General features: G+C 46.9%; 1 protein-coding gene and 1 pseudogene across 4 annotated transcripts in view; one reads left to right on the top strand and one right to left on the bottom strand.

Moving 5' to 3' along the window:
• The window catches only part of PRPF40A (pre-mRNA processing factor 40A), an 827412-nt gene that overhangs the window by 787447 nt on the left and 20929 nt on the right, over window positions 1-19036 (bottom strand). The gene's annotated exons all lie outside the window — the stretch shown is intronic.
• LOC146861305 (ragulator complex protein LAMTOR3 pseudogene) lies at window positions 300-926 on the top strand (annotated as a pseudogene).

Genomic DNA, 19036 nt, shown 5'->3' with positions numbered 1-19036 from the left:
ACAACTCCACAAAGTTGAACTCTGGCATTGGTATTTAAACCATAATTTGCTAATGATGTTTGGTGATAAAATGATCAAATAAGCAAAATGTTAACTATTGGATGTTACAGCTTTTCGATTTGGGCAATATGCAATGAACATGTAAATGTTACCGCCTGACTGATTTACAACACTGAGTTTCTGCACTGTCACTTTACCACCACGTAGAAAAAAATATATTTTTTTTAAAAATGGTCAGCTGACTTCAATGTGTGTCAGGTGATCAAGGCTCTCCGGAGCCGAAACATGTAAGAGCACCGGAAGAGACATCACCCAGGAAGTAACTAATTTTCAGGAACAGGCAAGGATCGTAGAGGCTAAATAGCAACTCTTGATACAGCTTTTGAAACATGGCAGAGGACTTGAAGCGGTTCCTTTACAAGAACTTACCAAGTGGCGACGGTCTTCATGCTGTTATTGTGCCCGACAGGGATGGTGTTCCTGTCATCAAAGTGGCCAATGACAGTGCTCCGGAACATGCATTGAGGCCTGGTTTCTTGTCTACATTTGCTCTAGCAACAGATCAGGGCAGCAAACTGGGTCTTTCGAAAAACAAGAGCATAATCTGTTACTACAACACTTATCAGGTTGTCCAGGTCAATCAGCTGCCCCTTGTAGTAAGTTTCATCGCAAGCAGTAATGCCAACACAGGATTAATCGTCAGCTTGGAGAAGGAACTCGGGACCTAGTGTGAAAAACCGAGGCAGGTGGTGGAAGTGGCGTAAATCCGCCGTTGGATTGTCAAACCCTGGCATCCACTCATGACGTTGACTCAATGGGATTAGCGGCTGCCCGCGCCAAGAAGCCCAAGAGACGCTTTTCACACAGAATTGACCAGGATGACTTGGGCTGGTAGTTACCAATACGAAGTCCCGCTGTCCTTAATAAAAATGGCACTTAGCGAAAAAAGTATAAAGCTTGGAAACATAAACGTAATGGCTGGTTTACCGCGGGGTGAATAAACCGATTCTATGCACCAACGTTGTGGCCCGTGCTCCATTCTTTACTATTTGAAGCGCTAGCAGCAGCAGTGGAGTTTTTTAAATATATATATATATAAAATATATTAAGCACCCTTAGGGGGTAGTTGAGTGGCATGCACCCCATGACTATCCCTCAGCTGTCACCAACATTTATTATTGACCAATTAACCAATTAATCCTGGATCCAGACAGGCCCTTCACTCTGACATGAGGAGCTTTGTAGTATCCAAAGAGAGATGGGTATGTAAGGACTGACTGTGGGTCAGCGCTCGAGTAAGCCTGTTCACATTAGTCAGAGGGCGGTCTCTGCACAAAGGTTTCTGGAGGTGGACCACAGAAGAGTATGCCCCTATCTTTCGTTCAGTATCACCAGTGAGCCATGGGACTCCTACACATCACCCACTACAAGAGAAACTAGGCAGGATGAAACAAAGGATTCTAAGGCCATGCAACAAAAGATAGTATCCTTTCAAACAAATAAAACAGAAGAGTTTAGAATTACATAAACGTCTCTCCCGCAGTAGAGGGTATTGAATCAATGACCTCAAGCAGATTCATATTGAACAAATTCTTCAATGGGCCAACATTCATGCTACTGCTTAGAAAGGTAGACATCCTAAGTTGATTAACTAAATCCTATTTAGGGAAAGTGAAGAAAACTTTCTTGCACGGGAAGCAGCGCAGATTTTTTTTTTTTCATGGGCCATTGAGCCTGTAGTTACTTTAAAATATTAATATAAAGATCACCTACAGTGAAACTTGATTTAGAGTCAAAGAGGTTTTTAAACCTACAAAAAGGGCAAGACTCTACACAGGAAAAATGCTCATCAAGCGAATAAGAAACCAAGCTAATTCTACTCAAGAAACTTTAACAAGCAGAGAACACTGCCATGTTATGTGATGCGTTTCTGATAAGAGACCTCAAATATTTTAAGCTAGAATTTTTCAGGGAGTATGCATCTTTGAAATATGGGCACTTAAATGTGAAGTGGTGTCAGACCACTCAGTCATCCTCCTAAAGGACATCCATTAGGAAACCTGTTCAGTAGAGCATTGCTAAAACTAAGTCTTAAGTCATACAAAAAGACTAAATATAGCAAGCATTTTGCACTGTGACATATCTATAACTAAGGGTTGTAGAATTCATGTCAGATGCAACAAGCACACTGTGGTCAGATACAAGCACACGTGTCGCTTTTCAGCAGGACAAGAAGATTTACTCTTTTACATACTATTCTGGAACACAAATATGTCTGCTACCAGTTCACAGTTCTAAAGTGCAGTGATATCCAAGGGCTATTTGTGTTACATCGCAAAGGCTTCTTTGAGAATGTACGACCTGTGTAAAGTAACATGCTTCACAACTGAAATTATGGAAAATGTTTTATGGTGCAATCTACCATCCCCAAACTCCGTCCCATAACAGTCTGATTGCTCTGTGAAGTAAGAAAAATGGCAGACCAACTCAATATTGAGATAACAAGCAGTGGCAAAGTCAAGAGAACTACTTTTAATATGCTTACACGAAAACAGCATCTACACGTGACTATCTGCATGCGATAGCATATTGAAGTCAGACTTATTGGTTTTGAGAATGGTTGCCATCATCACTAGATGTCCTCCTTCAATTAAGAACACTTTCTTAAAAGTATTTCACAACGCAGCAGTATTGCACGCCTTTACTAGATATCTCTTGAGGGAGACAAATCCTTGCTGTACCCTTAATAGTACAAAATGTGTTTACCAGTGCTCTCTTAATCTCAGGACACTTCAAAATTACTAACAGAGCAGACTTCCTTAAAAGATGAACACAGCTATGGCATAAAACTTTTGGGAAGTGCTTTTCAGGGTGCAGAGTGCATTTCTTTCATGTTCCCGAAAAAGCAGCTTAAGTCACTCTAATATTTATAAGTATCACCAGCCACTGGCATTCAGAAAGAACTATTTTGTAAGCAAACATCTCCATAGCTGTCTATTAGAGAGAGTGGTTGATGGATGCACAGGGGAGGAAAACCAACAGTGAAAATTAACAAGCATACCACAATCTCACCACGGATCACGGACTTGTACGATTTAAATTTTTCTCCACTGCCTTTAAAAGTACAGGATTATCATGCTGCAACTCTTCTCTATTAACCATTATGGGGAGGGTCTCACTGATTAAGATGTCTGTTCTCCCGGTATTCAATTATGTATTTTCTACTATTCCGTGAGTTTTAACGGCACTTTTTTTTTTAAACTAGGTTATGTTTACGTCCTTCATTTGGGGAAAAAAAAGCCCCCCGAATTGCACTGAGCACTTTGTATGAGGATTTGGAGAAAATTAGGCTAGCGCTCCCTAATCTCAGGGATTATTATTTTGCATACTTTGCACAATACATGTCTAGGTTTAAATCGGAATCGCATTCAGGAATATTTGTTAACTATTTTATGTTGTCAATTTGCAGAGCAACAGATACGTAATCATTTTAACATTTCAAAATCAGCCCAAAAAAAATCAGTTATAAAAGCATGCAGTATTTTTTACGCAAACGCCAGGTTTACTTTTTAGAAGATATGCAACCCCAGTTAACATTGCAACTCCCTTATCCGAACTCATCTCGGAATCGGGGATTAAAGTTTCATCTGAAATAATCAAAAAATGGGCCAAAGCTGGGTTTAGGAAAATCTGACTTTGTTACGGAAAGGTGGCTTAATATTTCCGAAATCCACGATTGAATTCAAAATATTTTCTTCCTTCTTAACGCTTATAGAACGCTATATAATTCGTTTGGAATTCGGATCTGGTTCAAATAAATGGGAGTAAAAACGTGGTGCTTGTGCTATTTGAAGCGGATGTAGATAGCAGACCTGGGGAATGGAAAAAAGTGTGTCTTCTTCAAAAGGCCTGGAACTCACTCGGAAAGCAGTGACAAATTGGGAAAACGAAGGGTGGGAATTAACTGCTAGAATGTGGACTGAGGTTAATGGACGTAATTTTAGTGTGTTATGCAGAGCTAATAGGCGCCAAATGAAATTTTGTAGCAAATCGCTGCTATACAGAACCCCAGTTTTTATCCCAGATTAAACCTTACCTGTCTAGTCATTGCTTCCTCTATTTAAATCAACTGGCAACTAATTGGACGCATATGATCACTCGGTGCCCTTTGGTTCAGGGGTTTTGGAATTAAATATTTCGGTACTTGGAGGTCGAATGCCCAATTAAACTGGCATCCAATAGTTGGCTCAAAGTCCTGGGATATGATCCATCTCTTTGCCTATCTGATAAATGGCTGAAACTAGTATGCATTGCAATGGCGGTGGCCAGGTCCCTCCTGCTTCAAAAATGGCGATCGCGACAGGTTCCAACAATGTGTGAGTGGGTTCGGAAAATGAAACAAGTCAGAAATAGTGAACGGCTATATGAGGGGGGAGGGATTAGGACATTTGAAAAACTGTGGGAATGGTAATGCAATTAAATATTAAGGGTAGATCACATTTTTATTCCATACTATTTATTTCTTTGGTATTTTAGAGAGGTGCACATTGTTTATTTCAAGGGGTTGCTTCTATGATGAAATATAAATCTAAGGATTGACCTTTTTGGACATTTGCATATATTTTTTTTAGTTTGCACTTTAAGCACTACAGGCACTTTAATTGCTCTTTATAGCAACAACAAAAATCCGTATTGCATCTGGCCTCTAATGATTGTTAAAGCAATGTTATTCTTGTTCTTACTTTGCTTAGTATATTTTTATATTCCTGAATATGTATTCTGTATTTATTGATTTTTGGTTTATAACCAGAAACGATACTGTGTTATTTGGATGAATTTGAAAGCTTGATGGATCTCAATAAAAAAAATGTATTTAAACCTACAACAATCTGCCTCCAACACTCATGAAATATTAAGTGACATTTAAGTGACAGCATAGCTGGAAGTGGTGTGTTATGCCACTGAGATGCATGAACCGAAAACGACAGTCACAGTGTGAAAAACACAATGAGGCAGGTTGCCATGTTAGTGCCAGGCTTGCAGTCTAGTCCTGGTGACAATATTAAAATTGCTTATTGTAGCAAAATAAAAAGTCCGCTTTTGGAATGTAATAAGTATAGGAGATAAATAACTGAATGCGACAAAGTGTTATAACGAAGACTTTTCAGATCTAGAAATAGCCTTTCATGCATTGTAATGGAACTACTTGGCAAGAAGTGAAATGATGTGCCACAGTCAAAAGAATGAGACGAGGGATGTACGCAGCTCTGAGCTCATACAAGATATGAGTGACAGTCTCAGGGCAATATGTGAAGGGGCTTGAACTAAATAAGCCAATAGCTGAAGGGCCGGAACCAAAACCCACTATGTTGGAAACATAGTGGGTTGGGCTGCCAAGTCAACAAAAAGGATTTTTAACAACGAATTAGTTGGCGAAAGGTCCAAGAATCCCCCATAATATATGGTTAAGTAGGTTACAACAACACACCACTTAACAAAAGCACATTATATTTCCAGAATGCTAAGACAACAACATTAAGTATGGGTCTTCCACACAGTGAGATCACAACAAAAACAATGCAGAATATATATCAATAAGAGCTCCTTATTTTGACACGAAACAGCCAATCCACATCCAGCTCATAATGTATTTTATGGTCCAGGTTTGACCCATATATGCTTTGAAACAGGGTCTTCCTCAGTACAACATGGAAGAGATGCACCCTTGAAAACTACTTCATGGTGAGCGGAGGTACTAGGATAGGTGCTTTGTAATAGAGGGTATGTAGAACAGGAACCATCTGCTGCATTGCCATCAATCACAAGCTTGACTGCAGTTTCTTTGATATCTATTAATCCGGATATCAGTACAGCGGATGGGTCAAAACGTCAACACTAAAACAAATTAAGAGACTGATGCCGATTGCTTGTTACAGGGCAAAATAAAGAATTGACAAGTTGCCCATGTTTGACTAACTCTGAACATAATAGCTCAGAGGCTCTTATTAATATGTTGATAACAAATGTAGTTTTGTTGTGAAGTCACTTTCACAAGCAGTACAATCGATCTTTGCGTGTGGTACACCCATATACAATGATGCTATTCTACAATTCTTAAATATAGTGTGTTTTGGTTAAGTAGGAATTCTGGAATTATGTGCAACAGACCCAGATTGATGGTTACCGTTTCCACCTCATGTACATTTAAACTGTGCTGCCAACTCAGACGTAAAAAAAATAAGCATTTATAATGCAATAGGTCTCGCAACTGCGAGTTTTAGAGCTATTGGTATTGTAAATGGCAATGCCTTTTGAAAAATTAACAGGTATTGTAATTTATATTAGTAATTTTCCATCAGTACCATAACTACCACCATTATTATTACTATCACCACAGAGTAGTAATAGTAATAATTGTAGTGGTGGTTATGGTACTTGTAGGTTGTAGCAATGGTGGTATTAGTACTGGTGGTGTTAGCGGTGGTGGTACTGGTGGTCTACGTGGATTTAATGTCATTACTTATGCTACTGCTGGAATATTTTTTAACAAAAACTAAAACATCATCATGTGCAACGCCAATAGCTCAAACTTTTAGTAATGCCAGGCCTATTACATTGCAAATGTTTGTTTTATGTTGCAGGCATGAGGTGCATCATCTACTTCCCAAAATACAATCTTAGATTATTAGACACTCGCAACAGTCCTATGATAGGAGGCAGTTGTTCAGGCAGTGTAAGGCTAATAGCTCACACAACTTTGCATTTTGATACCTGAAGTTTTAAATAACAATAAGTGTAGTAGACCTCAAGCAGGAGACTCGAGTTACCAGTAACTGTGGAAAGAGCAACAACTTTAGAAACTGGTGCTTTATTTCACCTTTTCCATGGTGTGAGGGTTATGCAACGGTTTTATTGCATTCGAATGGGCACAATGGGGCTTATTTACAAGTCCCTTGCACCGCCGGTGCTTCACTTTTTGTGTGGGAAAAAGTGACGTAGTGGCGGTGCAAGGGGCTTGTAAATAAGCCCCAATGTCGTTGGCAGAATGCGTCAAAGATGCCAGTCGATTGCCGCTCACTCTATGCGCACACATATATCCCAGGGAAATCCTGCTCTTAAGCAGTGTTGACACCTTTTGGTGTCCAGTGAAGCTTGAATACTTCCAACTGAAAAACTGTTATGAAACCAGGAGCAGCTGAATCTGCGAGACACCTAGACCTACAGCCAGAAACATCTGGTAGTAGCAAGGAATTTAATAAATCATTAAAAAAAATCCCCCTTGGGCTTTAATGTCCTTTGGCAGTGGAAATCCCTCAGTCAGGGCACATACGTTGTTGGCAAACAGTTTAAAGCCAAGGTGTATAAATAAACCTCATAGCCTCATCAGAATATAGCTGAGAAGTAGTACAATCAAGACACATACACAGTTGGAAAAAGTGATCTTAAACATCCAGACCGCACCACAATGCCGCATAAATTCAACTAAATTCATGCTAACTGCCAGTGATATGGCATCTAAGTTTATGAAAAGCTGAGAAAAAAGAAAACAAGCATTTACAATGCAATGGTCTCGGCATTGTTAAAGTTAGAGCTATTGGCACTGCTCATGACACTATTTTTAGGTCTCGTCTGAGCTAGCGCTTTAGCGCTGCTCTCGCGAGAGCTTTTGTAAAAGGGGGATCTGGAAGTGCAAACTAGTGCTTTTCAGGCCTCCAAATACAGTGCATGTGCGCCGGGCGCGCGCACCATTTGGCAGCCTGAAAAGCACTGCCTGATCACTTTCGCGGACACAGCCACCATCTGTCTCCTCCATCACGGGTCATTAAGTTGCATTCTCCTCTGCCTCCGCCCGATCACTTTAACTTTCACTTTCGTGGCTTGGCTTGTTCTTTTATGTGCATCAAAATATCAGCTTTACTAGCTAATCAAACCGCAACAGCGAGACATGCCACTGCGCCAGCGGGGCGCTTCCAAGCCATATGTTTATTTTGCTTGTTTTAAAAGAAGAGTGCGGACGGAGGTAGTTTGTTTACAGCGACACAGCTCGATGGGTTCAGCCTCTTTTTTTTGTCTATCTATAAACTGCAGTTTGCCTTTTTCCCTTTGCAGAACACATAGACTGACTCCCCTTCAGCTGCTAATAGCAGTGTCTGTTAAGTAAATATGAGAGTTTATTCAGTTTGCCGTGCACTGTGGTAATATTTACGGTGTCCCCCTCCAGCGGTTTTATCCCTGAAGGAATGACTGCAGCACATCCAGGCACAGTATACCGAAAAAACAGGCTCACATAAGTCCGTTATGGTGGCTCACCTAGAATCCAATATCAGATGTTACTTTAACCTCGGCATTCCTCCAGAATGTTTGTATTCAGTAGTGGTCTCTGGCACTCTCTTGTGGTGAGAAATTTTAACACACCAAGGTACTAAAGTCTATCCCATGGAGGCGTTCACATGACAAGCATTTGCAATGCAGTAGGTCTCGCATTTACACGAGTTTAAGCAATTGGCAATGTAAATGACAATGCCTTTTATTTATGTTCAAAAATCGAAAATAAAAGGCATTGTCATTTGCAATGTCAATAGCTCAAACTCGCGTAAATGCGAGACCTATTGCATTGCAAATGCTTGTTGTTTAGGTTTTTAAAACATTTAAAGAAACAGCATTGTTATTTACAATGCCAATAGCTTAATCACTCAAATGCGAGACCTTTTGCATTTGCACCCACACACACAAAGCCACCCACACAGAGCAACCCACACAGAAATAGAGCCACCCACAGAGCCACCTACACACAGTTACCCAGACACCGAGCCACCACGCATAGAGCCACCTACAAAAAAAGTCACACACACACAGCCACACACACCATGGCACCACAACAGTCAACAAGACATCACGTTAAACAACAGAATGCAATATTAGAAAACATGATGCAACACTGTGCAGTATGGTACCCCCGTGTGCACACCAGGGCAGCTCCACAGAGGACTACACAACAGCAGAACATGACCCAATACAATGCCATCACACTAGACAGCATAATACCACACAAGACAACACAAAACTGGACAACATGGCAGGATATCACCAAGATCAACGCCAGGGATCCACATGATGCCATCGCTTTGGACAACATAAAACATTGTGCCACAACATACAACACAACATGGACATTACACTAGAAAGTAAGAAGCAACAGTGGAAAACGTGATGGCACCATATTAAACAACATGGCATAACTTTGGTTAGCATGACATCACAATGAACAGCACGACATCACACTAGACAGAATGACACCACAATAGACAAAACGTAACCACAGAAAAAAATGCCATGGCCCAGCAATCTAGGATACGACAACAACTTAGCAACATGGCACCACTCTGGATACCCAGATGGCACGACACTTGTCAAAATGGCACCAGACTAAACAGTGTGGTACAAAACTAAGTAACACGGAACTACAGTAGGCAACAAGAAACCTCACTAAAACATAACACTATACTGCACCCCATGGAACAATGTGGCACTAGTCAAGAAAAACAGCACCACACTGCACAGGCAGGCGTGAGACTAGACAAAGACACTGCACTGAACATCACGGCAACAACAGACTTGGCAACATGGTGACACTATCTGGCTGGACAACACGGCACACGCTGTGCGAAACTAATTGCCATGTTAAAACGTTGAGAAAGCTCCAAATACCGTACCTCGAGACTGACAAAGCACATATGTACGTACTTGTTCTTAGTACAGCAGGTGCAGTGGCACCGGGGCTCTGGGTGTACAGTGTCTATCTCACGTCAATTGACACTATTTTTTGCTCTCGCACAAGGAGGTGGAGGTCCCATATCCTCCTGCTTGCACTAGGGCCCATGGTGCCCCACAGAAAGAAAAAAAAACAGTAAATAACCATGGCAAAAAAGTCCCGAGTTTCAAAGCGCAGCTCTTCCTGCGGGCGGGACATACAGTTGACAAACGCGGTTTGTTGAAACCAATATCCATCTAAAACTGTTTCTTTTCTAATCACTCTGCTAATAGCCTAATCACACGGCGTGCTGCAAAAACTAAAAGTTAATGGGTGCCCTGTCTGAGTGAGTGTATTTGCGTGCAGAAAAAAACACACACATCACGGAGGGCAAAGAGAGAGAGGGGTGGGGAGGCGCAGGGGGCTCGAGCCAACAGCATCCTGAAAGGAGCCCAGGCTGCCCCAGGCCCCTCCCCCACTTCAACGAACCCCACAGCGCACCAGGACAGAAACTGGGGAGGCGGGGCGGGGGTAGCGCGCGCGAGAGAGAAAACTTCCCACACACTCTAGACAGATGTTGAGTGCAAGAGGGAAGAAACGTATTGCCCAGTGTATGTGCACCACACTGAGAAATACTAACATTTGCCGAGAGAAAACATTATGTTTATACAAAATAAGTTGCCACAAAAACGAGGAGTCCCGTTCAAACTGCATCACGTAGGCATTTTTTCAGTCACGCAACCTGCTCTGCTCCTCATACTGAAATGGCGGTGCTATCGTAGAAAAGGCACCGAAGTCCGCTAAATTACTATCCACATGGTATACATATCGCTGTAGAAAAGTTTTAAAGAGTGTGCCAAAACACTCTCTCAAAGTCATTAAGTGCATATGCTGATAACCAGGTGGTGCTCTACCATGTAAAGCGCTGCTTAAGATGAAATGGTTACACGCGAGTTTGGAAATACTTTTTTTTGCCTGAGAACTTTAAGCAAAGATGCTTCCGCAGCCCACTGTCAGCGCCCGCTGTCTTTTGAAGGTCCACACAGACATAATACTGACTGAAAGGCAAGACTGGGGGGGGGGGGGGGGGGAGGGCATGTGTTCGCCCCTACGTACCCTGGAGTGGTTCAACGCGCAGCCAGCCTTATGACGACAGACCTGGTTCTGGGGTCCCGAGGAGCCCCCACTGCCCGAACATTTCTGCTTCACCATCCAGCCTTCGATCCCCTTGCGAGCCAGGCAGGCGTTCACCGCAAAACTTACACTTTAAACTAAAGCGCCTGCACGCGCCAGTAGGCTCTCTGATTGGTTGACAAGGTCCACCAATCACAGTGCTTATTTGGTAGTTGCCAACCAATCAGAGAGCCGACTGGCGTGTGTAGGCACGTGAGCAAGACATGCCATAGACTCGCTGTCTTATGGGCGTGTTTAAAAAAAGCGAAATATTTGAAAAAACACGCCCCCCAATCGCAAAAGGACGGGGCTTGTTTGGAGAGACAAACCTCTTCTCCAATGGCTGACCAGCATTTCAGAGGCCAGCCAATGGAGAAGAGGAGAGAAGAGGGGCGGGTTAAAGCCCCACTACTCCGAGTCATTAAATCTCACGAGCGAGACTGCGCAAGCGCAGCCTTCGCTAGCCGAGACCTAAAAAAAGTAAAGAAAAGAAAAACATCCTAATGCGAATGTATATATGGCATCTAGTACTTAATTACAACCAGCCTTCTCTGGCTCTACAGCAGCTCTACTGACCTGGTTCTCTGGCTCTGCGGACCCGATTCTCTGGCTCTAAAGCAGCTCTGCGGACCCGATTCTCTGGCTCTAAAGCAGCTCTGCTGACCCGATTCTCTGGCTCTAAAGCAGCTCTGCTGACCCGATTCTCTGGCTCTAAAGCAGCTCTGCTGACCCGATTCTCTGGCTCTAAAGCAGCTCTGCTGACCCGATTCTCTGGCTCTAAAGCAGCTCTGCTGACCCGGTTCTCTGGCTCTACAGAGGCTCTGCTGACCCGGTTCTCTGGCTCTACAGAGGCTCTGCTGACCCGGTTTCTCTGGCTCTACAGAGGCTCTGCTGACCCGGTTTCTCTGGCTCTACAGAGGCTCTGCTGACCCGGTTTCTCTGGCTCTACAGAGGCTCTGCTGACCCGGTTTCTCTGGCTCTACAGAGGCTCTGCTGACCCGGTTTCTCTGGCTCTACAGAGGCTCTGCTGACCCGGTTTCTCTGGCTCTACAGAGGCTCTGCTGACCCGGTTTCTCTGGCTCTACAGAGGCTCTGCTGACCCGGTTTCTCTGGCTCTACAGAGGCTCTGCTGACCCGGTTTCTCTGGCTCTACAGAGGCTCTGCTGACCCGGTTTCTCTGGCTCTACAGAGGCTCTGCTGACCCGGTTTCTCTGGCTCTACAGAGGCTCTGCTGACCCGGTTTCTCTGGCTCTACAGAGGCTCTGCTGACCCGGTTTCTCTGGCTCTACAGAGGCTCTGCTGACCCAGTTCTCTGGCTCTACAGAGGCTCTGCTGACCTGGCTCTAAAGCAGCTCTGCTGACCTGGCTCTAAAGCAGCTCTGCTGACCTGGCTCTAAAGCAGCTCTGCTGACCTGGCTCTAAAGCAGCTCTGCTGACCTGGCTCTAAAGCAGCTCTGCTGACCTGGCTCTAAAGCAGCTCTGCTGACCTGGCTCTAAAGCAGCTCTGCTGACCTGGCTCTAAAGCAGCTCTGCTGACCTGGCTCTAAAGCAGCTCTGCTGACCTGGCTCTAAAGCAGCTCTGCTGACCTGGCTCTAAAGCAGCTCTGCTGACCTGGCTCTAAAGCAGCTCTGCTGACCTGGCTCTAAAGCAGCTCTGCTGACCTGGCTCTAAAGCAGCTCTGCTGACCTGGCTCTAAAGCAGCTCTGCTGACCTGGCTCTAAAGCAACTCTGCTGACCTGGCTCTAAAGCAGCTCTGCTGACCTGGTTCTAAAGCAGCTCTGCTGACCTGGTTCTAAAGCAGCTCTGCTGACCTGGTTCTAAAGCAGCTCTGCTGACCTGGTTCTCTGGCTCTAAAGCAGCTCTGCTGACCTGGTTCTTTGGCTCTAAAGCAGCTCTGCTGACCTGGTTCTTTGGCTCTTCGTTCATCGGCTCTCAAGCAGCTATGCTGACCTGGTTCTCTGGCTCTCAAGCAGCTCTGCTGACCTGGTTCTCTGGCTCTCATGCAGCTCTGCTGACCTGGTTCTCTGGCTCTCATGCAGCTCTGCTGACCTGGTTCTCTGGCTCTCAAGCAGCTCTGCTGACCTGGTTCTCTGGCTCTCAAGCAGCTCTGCTGACCTGGTTCTCTGGCTCTAAAGCAGCTCTGCTGACCTGGTTCTCTGGCTCTAAAGCAGCTCTGCTGCCCTTATTCTTAGGCTCTAGAGCAGCTCTGCTGACCTGGTTCTCTGGCTCTACAAAGGCTCTCTTGACCTAGTTGCGACAGATATATGGTCGATTTTGAAGAATAGTCACCTAGGAGGAAATTTCCCAACATTTTGGAATTGGCAGAGGATTGTAGTAGTACAGCCAGGAAACCATGATGACAATCACACTTTCGTGAGGCCAGTTGTGGAATTCTTTGTAAATCTCAACATTCTCACATGCGTATATTAGGTATTTTTGGAAACAAATATAGGTAACGTACATTTCCGCATGTGCAAATCCCTCTCAATTACAGAAACATATTCCCCTGCATCGCAAACAATTTTGGGTGAGTCTGTTCTCCGTTTCCACCCTCCTTAAAGACTTACTCCTGCCCGGACAATATTACATTTTGGACCCTGTCACAGGAGGGAACGGATTGCGAGAACACCCACAAACACGCAAGCTTGGCAGGAAGAATTTTCCAGTCCTAGAGCATTCCGTGCTTTCACAGCGAGCAGGAGACAGGGAGGCACTGGCGATGTGCACGCTTTCACATCTCCTGTCCGTACGCGTGCACATCTCCTGTCCCCCTTCGGCCAAGAAACCGACAAAAATAGATCTCGCCAAGGCGAGCAACGCATGCGCAGTATCGCTAGGCAAAATCTAAACATGAAGTGAACTAAAGGCCTCAAGTTCTTTTACCTCAGCAATATCTTGAGTGAAGCAGCGGCGCCAATAAACTAGGCTACAGGAGCTGCATCCCTTCTGAGGATAAATTACCAAAGGACAGTCTCATCCCCATGAGAGGCTGCATGTGTAATTGGCTAAGTATCAGCTACCTAGCATGTTTTTATTATTGGGCAGATCTTGAAGAAGCATTTTAACAGTTTCTACCTACAACTACGAGTTTGCCAGATGCAGGGGTGGCCCTTGGTCATTATCCATACAGCTCAGCTGAAACTGGAGACTCAATTAGCCTATGTTCTGACACAAAATAACAAAAGGAAGATTTGCATGTAAATTGGATGACAAATTAAGCATTTATGTTCAAGCATCAAATTCAGTTTGCAAATAACACACCTCACCGGTAAGTAGACAAAAGTGGGTATACAAGATCAGAGTTTGTAGGACAAGAGCAGAGGCGGATGATAAGCACCCTTATTTCTAGACACACAATAACTAAGCACTCATTTAAGCAAGCCATTCCCGAACGCTGCTTCTTTTGTAGCTGCTCTCCACACACTTAAGTCATGTATTCATTAGAAATAAATACGTACAAGGAGGAAAAAAAGTTATTGGTAACTTGTAAAAATATTTCCTAACGCAGTGGTACTCGGGAAAAGGCTGCCTCTTATTGTAGTAGGTTTCAATGGGATGGCGGTTGCAAGAAATGGACAGCAAGTAAATTAGGACTTCATCTGCAGTGCAACCAAACACCTCACCATTGAATGGCACAGACTTGTTTTAATCAAGTCTGTGAGATGTTGGCCTGGTATTTGCTGTCCAATAATTACAGTGGGCACCTTGCACCAGTCCAAGAAAGCTTTATGGTGATTAAGAGGTCAAAGATAACCTTACAAAGCTATCCTAGTGGTAGCTGTGGAGAGCAGCCTTCGGGCTTAGTCTTGATGGAATGTTAATCAACTTGTTTTACCAGAATGCAACCTTATTGTATTGGTTAAATGTAAGGAGGATCACACAGTAGTTATAAGAATATATATTTATTATTATTATTATAACACCTTAAATACCTCAAGATATCTGCTATACGCAGATAAACACAAAGCACACAATACTATAGCACAGAAACAATCGTAAGTAGTACTAATACACAGTGGGTTCCAGTGGGGCGACTAAACCATATACTAAAATAGTGGTGAAAGAACCACGACTCAAGTCAAGACAGTGCCTAGAGCACGGGTACTCATAGCACGGCCCGCGGGGCGCCAGCAGCCCGGCAAGCCTTCCTTGGCGGTCCACGGACGTTGCAGGCAACATACCTCTGTTTTTTTATATCACCGGTTGCAGCAGCACGGAGCTATGGGGGCCGGGCGATTCTTTTACAAACCATTCACTTGTTAATAAGGCTTTGTTGTATTTCACCTCTTCTTAGCGCCCCTGCATCTCCACTATGATTGAGTGGAGATGCAGGGGCGCTAAGAAGAGGTGACATTCAACAAAGCCTAATTAACAAGTGAATGGTCTTTAAAAGACCTGTGAAGCACTTGGGTGCGGCGGCTGTGTGTGTTCCAGGGAAGCTGTCTCAGCGCAGGGTGAGGTGACAGGGACAGCAGGGTGAGGTGAAGGGGGGGCAGGCAGCAGCTAGTGAGAGCAGCGGGTGAGTTTAAAGCGGAAGGAAGACAGTGCGACAGAGGGAGGGAGAGACAGTGAGGCAGGCAGAGAGGCGGGAGTGAGTGAGTGAGTGAGGCGGGAGTGAGTGAGTGAGTGAGGCGGGAGTGAGTGAGTGAGTGAGTGAGGCGGGAGTGAGTGAGTGAGTGAGTGAGGCGGGAGTGAGTGAGTGAGTGAGTGAGTGAGTGAGGCGGGAGTGAGTGAGTGAGTGAGTGAGTGAGTGAGGCGGGAGTGAGTGAGTGAGTGAGTGAGTGAGGCGGGAGTGAGTGAGTGAGTGAGTGAGTGAGGCGGGAGTGAGTGAGTGAGTGAGTGAGTGAGTGAGTGAGGCGGGAGTGAGTGAGTGAGTGAGGCGGGAGTGAGTGAGTGAGTGAGGCGGGAGTGAGTGAGTGAGTGAGGCGGGAGTGAGTGAGTGAGTGAGGCGGGAGTGAGTGAGTGAGTGAGGCGGGAGTGAGTGAGTGAGTGAGGCGGGAGTGAGTGAGTGAGTGAGGCGGGAGTGAGTGAGTGAGTGAGTGAGTGAGGCGGGAGTGAGTGAGTGAGTGAGGCGGGAGTGAGTGAGTGAGTGAGGCGGGAGTGAGTGAGTGAGTGAGGCGGGAGTGAGTGAGTGAGTGAGTGAGTGAGTGAGTGAGGCGGGAGTGAGTGAGTGAGTGAGGCGGGAGTGAGTGAGTGAGTGAGTGAGGCGGGAGTGAGTGAGTGAGTGAGTGAGGCGGGAGTGAGTGAGTGAGTGAGTGAGGCGGGAGTGAGTGAGTGAGTGAGTGAGGCGGGAGTGAGTGAGTGAGTGAGTGAGGCGGGAGTGAGTGAGTGAGTGAGGCGGGAGTGAGTGAGTGAGTGAGGCGGGAGTGAGTGAGTGAGTGAGTGAGGCGGGAGTGAGTGAGTGAGTGAGTGAGGCGGGAGTGAGTGAGTGAGTGAGTGAGGCGGGAGTGAGTGAGTGAGTGAGTGAGGCGGGAGTGAGTGAGTGAGTGAGTGAGGCGGGAGTGAGTGAGTGAGTGAGTGAGGCGGGAGTGAGTGAGTGAGTGAGTGAGGCGGGAGTGAGTGAGTGAGTGAGTGAGGCGGGAGTGAGTGAGGCGGGAGTGAGTGAGGCGGGAGTGAGTGAGTGAGGCGGGAGTGAGTGAGGCGGGAGTGAGTGAGTGAGTGAGTGAGGCGGGAGTGAGTGAGTGAGTGAGTGAGGCGGGAGTGAGTGAGTGAGTGAGTGAGGCGTGAGTGAGTGAGTGAGTGAGGCGGGAGTGAGTGAGTGAGTGAGTGAGGCGGGAGTGAGTGAGTGAGTGAGTGAGGCGGGAGTGAGTGAGTGAGTGAGTGAGGCGGGAGTGAGTGAGTGAGTGAGTGAGGCGGGAGTGAGTGAGTGAGTGAGGCGGGAGTGAGTGAGTGAGTGAGTGAGGCGGGAGTGAGTGAGTGAGGCGGGAGTGAGTGAGGCGGGAGTGAGTGAGTGAGTGAGTGAGTGAGTGAGTGAGTGAGGTGGGAGTGAGTGAGTGAGTGAGGTGGGAGTGAGTGAGTGAGTGAGGTGGGAGTGAGTGAGTGAGTGAGGCGGGAGTGAGTGAGTCGGGAGTGAGGCGGGAGTGAGTGAGTCGGGAGTGAGGCGGGAGTGAGTGAGTCGGGAGTGAGGCGGGAGTGAGTGAGTCGGGAGTGAGGCGGGAGTGAGTGAGTCGGGAGTGAGGCGGGAGTGAGTGAGTCGGGAGTGAGGCGGGAGTGAGTGAGTCGGGAGTGAGGCGGGAGTGAGTGAGTCGGGAGTGAGGCGGGAGTGAGTGAGTCGGGAGTGAGGCGGGAGTGAGTGAGTCGGGAGTGAGGCGGGAGTGAGTGAGTCGGGAGTGAGGCGGGAGTGAGTGAGTCGGGAGTGAGGCGGGAGTGAGTGAGTCGGGAGTGAGGCGGGAGTGAGTGAGTCGGGAGTGAGGCGGGAGTGAGTGAGTCGGGAGTGAGGCGGGAGTGAGTGAGTCGGGAGTGAGGCGGGAGTGAGTGAGTCGGGAGTGAGGCGGGAGTGAGTGAGTGAGTGAGGCGGGAGTGAGTGAGTGAGTGAGGCGGGAGTGAGTGAGTGAGTGAGGCGGGAGTGAGTGAGTGAGTGAGGCGGGAGTGAGTGAGTCGGGAGTGAGTGAGTGAGTGAGTCGGGAGTGAGTGAGTGAGTGAGTCGGGAGTGAGTGAGTGAGTGAGTCGGGAGTGAGTGAGTGAGTGAGGCGGGAGTGAGTGAGTGAGTGAGGCGGGAGTGAGTGAGTGAGTGAGGCGGGAGTGAGTGAGTGAGTGAGGCGGGAGTGAGTGAGGCGACAGTGAGTGAGTGAGGCGACAGTGAGTGAGTGAGGCGACAGTGAGTGAGTGAGGCGACAGTGAGTGAGTGAGGCGACAGTGAGTGAGTGAGGCGACAGTGAGTGAGTGAGGCGACAGTGAGTGAGTGAGGCGACAGTGAGTGAGTGAGGCGACAGTGAGTGAGTGAGGCGACAGTGAGTGAGTGAGGCGACAGTGAGTGAGTGAGGCGACAGTGAGTGAGTGAGGCGACAGTGAGTGAGTGAGGCGACAGTGAGTGAGTGAGGCGACAGTGAGTGAGTGAGGCGACAGTGAGTGAGTGAGGCGACAGTGAGTGAGTGAGGCGACAGTGAGTGAGTGAGGCGACAGTGAGTGAGTGAGGCGACAGTGAGTGAGTGAGGCGACAGTGAGTGAGTGAGGCGACAGTGAGTGAGTGAGGCGACAGTGAGTGAGTGAGGCGACAGTGAGTGAGTGAGGCGACAGTGAGTGAGTGAGGCGACAGTGAGTGAGTGAGGCGACAGTGAGTGAGTGAGGCGACAGTGAGTGAGTGAGGCGACAGTGAGTGAGTGAGGCGACAGTGAGTGAGTGAGGCGACAGTGAGTGAGTGAGGCGACAGTGAGTGAGTGAGGCGACAGTGAGTGAGTGAGGCGACAGTGAGTGAGTGAGGCGACAGTGAGTGAGTGAGGCGACAGTGAGTGAGTGAGGCGACAGTGAGTGAGTGAGGCGACAGTGAGTGAGTGAGGCGACAGTGAGTGAGTGAGGCGACAGTGAGTGAGTGAGGCGACAGTGAGTGAGTGAGGCGACAGTGAGTGAGTGAGGCGACAGTGAGTGAGTGAGGCGACAGTGAGTGAGTGAGGCGACAGTGAGTGAGTGAGGCGACAGTGAGTGAGTGAGGCGACAGTGAGTGAGTGAGGCGACAGTGAGTGAGTGAGGCGACAGTGAGTGAGTGAGGCGACAGTGAGTGAGTGAGGCGACAGTGAGTGAGTGAGGCGACAGTGAGTGAGTGAGGCGACAGTGAGTGAGTGAGGCGACAGTGAGTGAGTGAGGCGACAGTGAGTGAGTGAGGCGACAGTGAGTGAGTGAGGCGACAGTGAGTGAGTGAGGCGACAGTGAGTGAGTGAGGCGACAGTGAGTGAGTGAGGCGACAGTGAGTGAGTGAGGCGACAGTGAGTGAGTGAGGCGACAGTGAGTGAGTGAGGCGACAGTGAGTGAGTGAGGCGACAGTGAGTGAGTGAGGCGACAGTGAGTGAGTGAGGCGACAGTGAGTGAGTGAGGCGACAGTGAGTGAGTGAGGCGACAGTGAGTGAGTGAGGCGACAGTGAGTGAGTGAGGCGACAGTGAGTGAGTGAGGCGACAGT

Source organism: Triturus cristatus, chromosome 3_1 (genome assembly GCF_964204655.1).
Source record: "Triturus cristatus chromosome 3_1, aTriCri1.1, whole genome shotgun sequence".
Lineage (NCBI taxonomy): Eukaryota > Metazoa > Chordata > Amphibia > Caudata > Salamandridae > Triturus > Triturus cristatus.
The sequence above is the reverse complement of the archived record's forward strand: the minus strand, read 5'-3'. Positions and strand labels throughout refer to the sequence as shown.